The following is a 10064-nucleotide window of genomic DNA, read 5'->3' as shown; positions in this document are numbered from 1 at the left end:
TATTCTTGAATTCCAATCTACTAAAAACCTGTTTAAACTCTTGCTAACTTAAACATTAGAGTCCCTTGCAGGTACCACCCCCACCTCCTCACGAGGAACTCGGATGGCGACACTTCGACACCAGAAGACGTCGGACACTAAAACCCAAAAGGAGCCTGGACCTTATGTTCAGGCCCAAATTTATACGTTTCAGGTAAACCTCGAAACATTAGCGCCGTTGCCGAGGACCTAAAAATCAAGATTGTACGATGGTGGACGATATTCCAGAAGATAGACACACAGAAGATAGACACACAGCTTCCGATTTGGAAGCTCGAGAAGAAGAGCAATACAACGACGAGCGAGCGTTAGTCATACCTCCCCGAACTGATAGAGGAAAAGGTGTAGCCAGAGATGCGCACTTTCCAAACCTGGAGAGACATGATAAGCTCAGAAGTACACCGACTTAAAGGATCCGAGCCAAGAAATCCCACGAAGATCATGGGACTTGTCCACGAATATCAAGGCTAGCTGGAACAACTCGAGAAGGAGCTAGAGTGACAACGAGAATTTGAAGGAGCCTTGAGAAGGGAAGTTCGATGATGAAGAGAGCTAGAAGAAAATCTCTTGAAACCGGAGTCTGACTTTAAGGGTAGGAGAGCTTGAGCTGATGACTGAGAAGAAACACCTCTGACAGGCAAAGATCTATTTATAGAAAAAATCATGCGAGCTAAAGTTCCTAGAACTTTTAAGAGCTCGGACATGGATCTTTATGATGAAACCACTGATCCAAGGCATCATCTGAGCAATTTCAAAAGTCGAATGTACTTGGCAGACGCTGTAAAACCTTCCCGACTACGTTAACCAAGGCGGCCATGAAATGTTTTGATAGTTTACCACCTAGATCAGTCACGTGCTCCGACGATTTGGAAAGAAGTTTTCTTACCCAATTTTTCATCCAAAACGATAAGGTCAAGCATGCGCCAAGCCTTTTAGGAGTAAAACAAGAAGTCGGAGAATCTCTATGGGTTTATATGGACAGATTTAACAAAGCATGCTTGGAGATTTAGAATCTACCTATTGAAGCGGTCATCATGGGACTAGTAGTCAACAACCTTAGAGAAGGTCCTTTCTCCCAATCCATATCAAAGAGGCACCCGACCTATTTGTACGAGATGAAAGAGCGAGTCGAGAAGTATATCAATATGGAAGAAACAACTCGTTTAAGGGAACCTACTCCGAGATAACACAATTAATATGCAGCTCGAGACAAAGAGAAGAAATCAAAGAAAAAAGAGGAATACAAGTCGGACAAAATTTGAAGGTATCATAATTACACCCCATTACGAGTATCCCTTGTTGACATCTATAGAGAGATTTGCCACACGGAAAAAATTCCACCTCCTAGGCCGAGAAAAAATAAAAAAGATGAGAGTCAGTCAGAATACTGCGAATACCATAAAATCTACGGCCATTTCATCAATGGTTGCTATGATTTAAAAAATGTAATCAAGAAATTGGTTACAGAAAGTTGGTTGGATATGTATTTAGCAGACAAGTCAGATGACCTGGGTAAGAGAAAAAGAGATGAAGAAGACAGAGTTTGCTAAGATAAACTGCCATGAACTCCTGATAGGCACATCCATATGATTACTGAAGGATTTGCAGGAGGAGGAGTAATAAAATGAAGGTTGTGGTAGGCTTAAAGAAGGGGGGTTGAATCTATGCCTTTCTTTTTAGTTACAGAAGTGACCCTTTAAAACAAACTTTCAATCCTGCTTCTGTTTGAACTCAGCAGCAGAAATTTATGAGACAATTTATTTTTGTCTCATGAATATCAGAAAATAGAACAGAGTAGAGAAGAGAAAAGCTAACACCATCATGTATCCTGGTTCGGCTGCCTTGTGCTATGCAACCTACGTCCAGTCTCCTCCATAACAATGGAGAAATTTTCACTATAGTTAAAAGTATTACATACACCAATTCCACAGGATTGACACAATCCTTTCATACTTAAGTTCTAACCTAACTTGACATTGGCTATGCTAATACCTAACTCTTCACTCTTAGTGCTAATCCAACTAAGAAAGGGATACCTTACAGGTACAAGATACAAGACATAGACATACCTAAAGAAATCAGAAAATAACTCTAGGCTTTTCTCTCAAGTGTATCACTCAGCCTTTTTTCACTCATGGCTTTTACTTGAAATCTCTCACTATGCCTTTTCACTCAAGAAATTACAGAAAGATAAACATAGAAAAGTACATTACAATCTGTAAAACATGAAGGGGATTGACTTCATTAACATCCTCTTTGCTATGTGATAAACTAGCTTTGCAAGCCTCAGATTCAGTTCTTCAATATTGGCAGAATGCTTCTTTGAAAGAAAACATTGTCCAAGTAGAGGAACTTCTCAGGGAACTCTTCACAGAACACAACTTACCAAACTCTGGTTTTCTCTCCTTGATTCTGAATGAACAGAAAATCTTCTTTTATCTCCTTGCATGTTGCTGGGTTCTTCTTCCTAGGTCAATTTCTTGAGCTTTGAGCTTCACCAACCCAGCCGATCACCTTTTTCCCAGTAATCTTCAAAATAGAAACTTTGCTTCTGACTTCTCTATCTTGACCGAAAGCCATAAAGCAGCAACCATAAGAGTCTTCCAATGGTCAACCAAATCTGAACCATTGAGATGCTACTTGGTCTCCAAGAATTACTTGTGACCGTAGATTCACAGCAATGAAGAACAAAAATCCTCTTTTCCATATAGCTCAAAACGGAGTGGCAGAGGGTTGAAGATGAAGAGAAGAAAATGTGTTGCATGTATAAGAAAATGGGTTGCCTTTAACCTTCTGATCTTTTCTTGATGTGGTTTGAAATAGTTGATTAGACCTTACCTTTCTTTGCTTAACCTTCTCTTTCCTTCTTCTTTCATGACTAGCTTAGGGACTAAGCTCTTTTCTTACTTTTTCTGAGTTCAGTGATTTGATTGGAACAGAGGAGAAAGGTACGTTGATTTGGTGAAAGCAAGTGGGAGGGAATTTGCTTGCTGAATATCAAATCGGGCTTGGGTTGGATCACTTCATTTTGGCCCGTTTTGATTTCTTAACTTTGTGTCCTTTTGGGCTTCGTTTTGAGTTATCAACCCATCAGCCTTATTTTCCATTCCATTTGGGCTTTCTCATGAGTTGTGGCCTGCAACATTTTATAAATAATTAGTAATATGCAATTATCAATGATCAACACTAATTATTTATTTTGTCCAAAAATAATGTTTGTCATCACTAATTAATTTAGTTAATTTCTTAACTCAACACAAAATATTCTCGTAAGAGACATTTAAAAGAAGTCCACCTGGTCGATGAGAAAAATGAGATGCCCGACCTCCTCGTTATCACCTTTACAAAAGAGGACGCCCAAAGGGTAGTACCTGGACATGATGACCCTGTCGTGATCACAATGATACTTACCAATGCAAACCTCCACAGTACCTTGGTAAATCAGAGAAGCTCCGCGGAAATCTTGTTTAAACTAGCTTTTGATAAGCTGGGCCTAGAGAAAAAAGATTTGAGAGCATACCAGATACTCTTTGCTTTGGGAGATACTCCGATCCGACTTCTAGGGTTCATTTCTCTTTACATCTAATGCGTGAACATCTTATACCCATTTTATGCTTATTTTCTAGTTAAATTTAGTTAGAATTTAGTTAGTTTAATTATATTTTAGTGTTAAAATTCTCTTTGGATGCTACTTTAAGTTTTTCTGGTATTTTTATGATTTCAGGTGAAATTCGGATCAATTTGGTAGAGTTTTGAGCAAAAAGAAGAATATTTGAGGTTACCCCCTTGGGCGTTAAACGCCAGCTTGTCGTTTAGCGCCAGTACCCAGCACAGATCAGAAGCGTTTCTGCCTCTCTAGGTGCTAAACGCCAATCCTGGCGTTTAGTGCCACTCAATCTGGATCCAACCTCTTCAAAGGAGCATCTTTAGTGGATTTAGCTCTTAGTTATTATCTTATCTTTTATTTTTATAATTTTTATTTACAAACAAAATCTTTTAGGTTTAGAATTTATTATTTTATTTTAATTTCAAATCAAATTAGGTTAGATATAAAAGGGAAAAGATTCACCCTTTAGGGAGATCTTCTCACTTCCGTTTCACTTTTCAGAACCCTTATTTTCTCTGTAACTCATGAGCCACTAAACCTCCTCGGTTAAGGTTAGGAGCTCTGTTTATTTCAATGGATTAAGACTATTGCTTTTCTATTTTAATTAATGTATTGATTCAGTTTTAAGGATTGCTTTCGCTCTTCATTTTATGAATCCGGGTAGAACGACAGTATAATCCTTATTCTACATGTGTTCTTGTAATTCTCGACAGAGTTATCTTGCTTGAAGAACAGCTTAAAAGCGAATTCCTCCTAAATTGCTAATTACTTGAACTAATCTGGATACGTGACATATAATCCATTTAGCTTTGGGTAATTAAGATTTCTGTGGCCATAAACTAGATTTGCTCTTAACCCTCTAATCTAAATTAAGTGATCAAGACATTGGCAGTTGAATTGGGTTAGACGAGACTAAATCACTAAGACATTAGGGTTTAGTCAATTACAGTTTGCTGTGAAACGAATCTTGCATGATTAAAATAATTAGTAAAAAAACTTAATCTGAACAAATAAACAACTCTAAAACTTTAACTGTTTTCTCTCATATATTTCACACTACTTTTGTTGTTTGCTTTCTTATTTTCTGAACTGCTTAATGCTTTTGAACACCAAAACACCACTTTCTGCTTACTTGACTAAGTGGATTAGTCGATCATTGTTGCTCAGTCCATCAATCCTTGTGGGATCGATCCTTACTCACCTGAGATATTACTTGATACGACCTGTTGCACTTGCCGATTAGTTTGTGGATATTCAAAAATCTGCATCAAATTTTTTAAATATGTGTTAGTTGTTTCCTTTCTTTTATTTAGTACTACCTTTCTTATTTTCTGAATTAACATGCATTTATTGAATTTCTTTACTTTTTGACGTGTACTTTTTTAATTTTGCAATGGAAATGATGTTGTAAATCGACAATCATTCATGAAAGTATCTATAATAAAATTTAAAATAATACGGTGAAAATTTAAAGATATTGATAACAAATTTTTGGATTCTTATTTTAAACTTTTATTTTTTTTACCTTCAATATTTGTTCATTTATTATTTTGTTAATAAATTTTTTGCTAGAAAAATATGTTAATATCAAAAATTGTAATAAATGATTAATTCATTCGAAGTAAATCTAAAGAATGAACAACAAAATGAATTTATTATATTTTTCTGCTTACTGTTATATAATGCCATAAAAAAACCGACTAATATATATATATATATATTGGCATACCAAATTTTTTAAATTTGCATAATAATATAGTCATTTATTTCATATTAGTAGTGTATAAAAATTAATTATTAATTTAAAAAATTTATAAAACTAAAATCGTATGCTTAATAAAAATATATTTTGTGATTCTAAAATACTTAAAATATATTTTTAAAATAAACCAATAAAATATATTTTTTTGTATTTTCGATATTTGAAAATCTATTTCTTTTTAGAAAGAAGTTGAAATTTTTACGTGATGAAAAGTTAAAAATAAAATTTATTTTTGATAAAAAAAAATCGCAACCGAATGCTTTTAAAACTACCATTTTACACGTGCTTTCCAATGCTGCCTCCATTCAAATAAACTTTCGTTATCTCGCCTGCAATGGAAAAGCAGAATTTCATTCCCGCCAATGACAAAGTCTCATACATTGAAAAATGGTTTGTTAGTATTACATGACGTAAATTTTCTTTATATTTGTAATTATTATCCTATGCTTGAAGGACACACTACGCCATTTCTACAGAAGATGAAATCTTCACAAGATTTGTTACATGTCCTCTACAATACAGAAATTACTTTCAGCGTTAAGCTAGTCATCGATAATAAAATTCCCTGCTACATCTGCATTAACGTATCTATACACAATTCGAGTATGGAGATTCGAATGGAATAATACTGAAATGCGAATTTTGTTAGATCATCTCCATAACACAAGAATGGCCACGATCTGACCGTGAAATCTAAGGGTGGAAGACACTTCTATACGTTTTCGATTCTTTTATCCTCACTGTTGACGCCACACATTGGAACAAAAGATTTGTGCACATTATGGTTAGGGTTGATTGTACTTCAAAAATATTCAAAAGAAAGAAGATGAGGGTAAGATAAACTAAGGATAAAATATTATATTTTTCATATACCAGTCGACAAAAAATAAAATTAACAGTTAGTGAAATTTACACACATAATCCTATTTTATGTAAAAATATAAATATTACATCTATGTGTATCTAAATTTAATTTCAATAATTCAGAATTTATTTTCATAATTCAAAAATAATATTTAATATTTCTCACTTTATATTTACGCTAGCGAAATATATAGATATGCACACCAATTTTTTTATGGTACTCACAAAATGGGTAATAGACAGTACGAGAAATACATCGCATGCAAAATGAAGGAGTTGTCGATTTCTCACCTGGTGACGAAATGGACAATGGTGGATAATAATAAGAGTAAATAGTCAAATTAGCCCCTAAAATATTGTTGATTGTCTAAATTAGTGCTCAAAAGATTTCTTTTATTCAAATTCGTCCTTTAAGGATTTTAAATTAGTTCTTTCATTACTTTGTTTATTGATGTGTCAAAATTTGCTAATGTGACATATTAGGTGACACCCCAACACATATCTAAGAGTTTTAATTTAATTGACTATTAATATAATTAATTTATGAAATTAGATCAAATCAACCTCAAATTGAGGAATTCTAATGTCTCGAGTTCTCCCCCCAATTATTAGATTTTGATTTGATCTAATTTCATAAACTAATCATATTAATAGTCAATTAAGACTTCTAAGTGTGTATTGGAGCGTCACTTCACGTATCACATTAGCAAATTTTGATACCATCAATAAATAAAGTGACGGAAGGACTAACACGACTAATTTAAAATATTTAAATGACAAAATTGATTAAAAAAATCTTTCGAAATCAACTTACAGAACGAATGATCTTCTAAAGACTAATTCGACCATTTAATAATAATAATAATAATAATAATAATTATTATTATTATTATTATTATTATTATTATTATTATTATTATTATTATTATTATAACTGTAGTGATCAGTATTATTATTTAAATTAACAATAATAATAATAATACTGTTTAAATTAACAATAATAATATTTAATTTATAAGAAAATAGTATATTTTCATTTTGAATGACATGTGCAAAATAATATGCTGCTCATCCATGCGATTAAGACGTTGCAATTGCTTGCAAATGTTTCCCTCATTTTTTTATACCCCTTTATCCACAACTAGAAAATGGATTAATACAAACGGATTTACAGACAGATTTAGTCTTTATTACAGACGGATTTTTGGTTACCGACGAAATTACCGATGGATTTTGTCCCTCTGTAAAAGTCCCGTCAGAAATTATTTACCGACAAATTTTTTCCGTCAGAAAATTACCGACGGATTTTTACTAGTTACCGACGAATTTTTCCTCTGTAAATTCTCCATCCATTTCCCGAAAGCGAAGAACTTTCAGTCGGATTTTCTGTCTGTAATTACAGACGAATTTTCTGTCTGTAATTATAGACGGATTTTTCGACAGATTTTCTGTCTGTAATTTAAACTTTGAAAAATCATCTCACACTCTAACTACAGACAGAAAATCTGTCTGTAAATCCGTCAGTAAAGTAAAATAGAATTTTTTTTATTTTTCTAATTACAAAATAAATATTTTAGATTTGTTTTCTAAATTTACTCCATAAAACACACTGTAAATTGAAAAAAAGAAAGCCAAAAATCACATAGATAAACATAATATTCATTACATGATACCTATAAAATTGGATGTTATTTTTCAACACCATTATCCAATATCTCACTTTCTCAATAAAAAAGATACCCCAAAATTTCTTTTAAACTACAACAGAGAAGAGCAGGGCTTTCAGCCTAAATTTTAAAACTATTTTCTCATACTCTCTTTAAAGTTTAAACTCTCTAATCTAATCTGAGTTACATGATTCTTCACTCCATGGTAGACTCTTGTGTGGCTGAAACTTGAAAGTATTTGTTCATCTACTTCTTCTTCTTTGATTTGTTTGCATTGGACTGAGCATGTGCAGTTTCTGGTGTCAAAAAATAGGACATGGACAGATTTTAGAAGCCTAGCAATGTGTTATAGGATTAAGAAAAAGTGAAGGAGGATAACTTATTATCATATCATCAACTTAAAGTTAGCAATCCATTTAATATTGGATTACTTTTGAAAAAGTAGAGAGATTGTTAATACCTTAGATAGGTGTTGTATTTGACCATGGATTCATAGCCCCAGGAGGATGAGGAGGGCAATTCCAAGAGTAACAAGGAAGACAGATTCCATGCTAAGAAAACCACCGGCCTCGGCAACTTCAATGGTGCCGTTAAAGAAGGAAAAATTTTTTTGGTAGACTCAACAAAATCTTCAATAAGAACAAATAATTGTTTTTACACTCTTCCATTATATTAACCTTTTCATAATCTCTTGCTCTCTAAACTCCGTCAAAGGAATCAGAGCTGCAAATATAACCAAATGAAATCAGATCAGATCAATAACACAGAATGGCCATTCTTGTCCCTCATTTCAAACTTCAGAGTTACTGGTTGAAATTCCCAATTTATTTCAATAGCCCCAAAGTTTAAAATGTGAAAATCTAGGCGAACAAGGTTTATAAGTGATCGATCCTAAATTCATCATATAAATTCTGTGCACGGTGTATCCACCACGAGTATCCTTCTTTTTCCATGGCATTCCAATCATACAAAGGACTTCTCATTAAAATATGAAAATTTTAAAAAATAAGAAATCAGAGACCCAAATGAGAAAGGAGGCCTTACAATGTACTATGACATGTTAGCAATTATTACAATATAACGGTGGAGAAGATGGGGAGATTTTCTTAAAAAGGTTTATAAAAAGAATCAATCAGGATATTGTCATAGGTGGTTAAAGAGTTATGGAAAGAGAAGAGGAACAAAAATAACATAATCATGGGGAATGGTTGTTAAAATTGCCACATAACTTCAACAACAACAAAAAGTTCAACTAGTAAATTTATGGCAAAATATTTATCCTGGGATTAAGATCAAACCTGCTTCACAGCTGACCAGTTTCACAGAATGCATCAGGTGGAACTCCACTAACTAAAAGAGAAAAATCGCAAGTATAGAAACTTATCAGTAAGTATAGAAAATTCAGTTATATATTGACATTTATATATAATAATAGTCAATATATAAGGGGCTTAATATAGATTAGTAACTTCAACTTCTGTAATATTATATATCGTATTAAAAATTAAACCCAGTCCCAAATCAGTTTAGTTACTAATTCATCAACGTAATGGTAGGAGAAAAAAATAACAAAAGCATCTAAATAAAGTAGTTTAAGCCTTTAAGGACTAAGGAGTACCCTTTGCCTCATTTATTATTTGATTTGAAACCACATGAATGTATTAGTATATGAAATTCACACCGAAGAATCGAAGGATAAGCATGTGGAGCCTGCAAGCAATGAATTGTTGGGACCCTTGTTTATGAGGGTTGGGGCCCGATAATAAATAGAAAAGATAGAAAGAAAAAAATAAAACTTAAAGAGCCTTTTTAAAATAGTTAAAGTAAACAAAAAAAATGTGAAACTTTACAAGATTGAAGTAAATACTAGTATGAAATACTAAGCAAGAAACTGAGAAACCAATATAGTGGTAGATATGTAAAGTGTAAATTGTAAACTGTCCACAAAATATACAATATTAGTCTCTAATAACTTTAAGGTAATCAATCAATCACTGAAACCATGGAACTCAAACTAAAGGCAAGATATATGAACCTTAACCATAGAACTGATATATATATGATGTACACCTCATTTTCAGTAAAATTAAGTCCACCTCAAAGATATTTTTAAACTGCTATGCTC

Source organism: Arachis ipaensis, chromosome B9 (genome assembly GCF_059453495.1).
Source record: "Arachis ipaensis isolate K30076 ecotype BB chromosome B9, ASM5945349v1, whole genome shotgun sequence".
NCBI classification, from domain to species: Eukaryota; Viridiplantae; Streptophyta; class Magnoliopsida; order Fabales; family Fabaceae; genus Arachis; species Arachis ipaensis.
The sequence above is the reverse complement of the archived record's forward strand: the minus strand, read 5'-3'. Positions refer to the sequence as shown.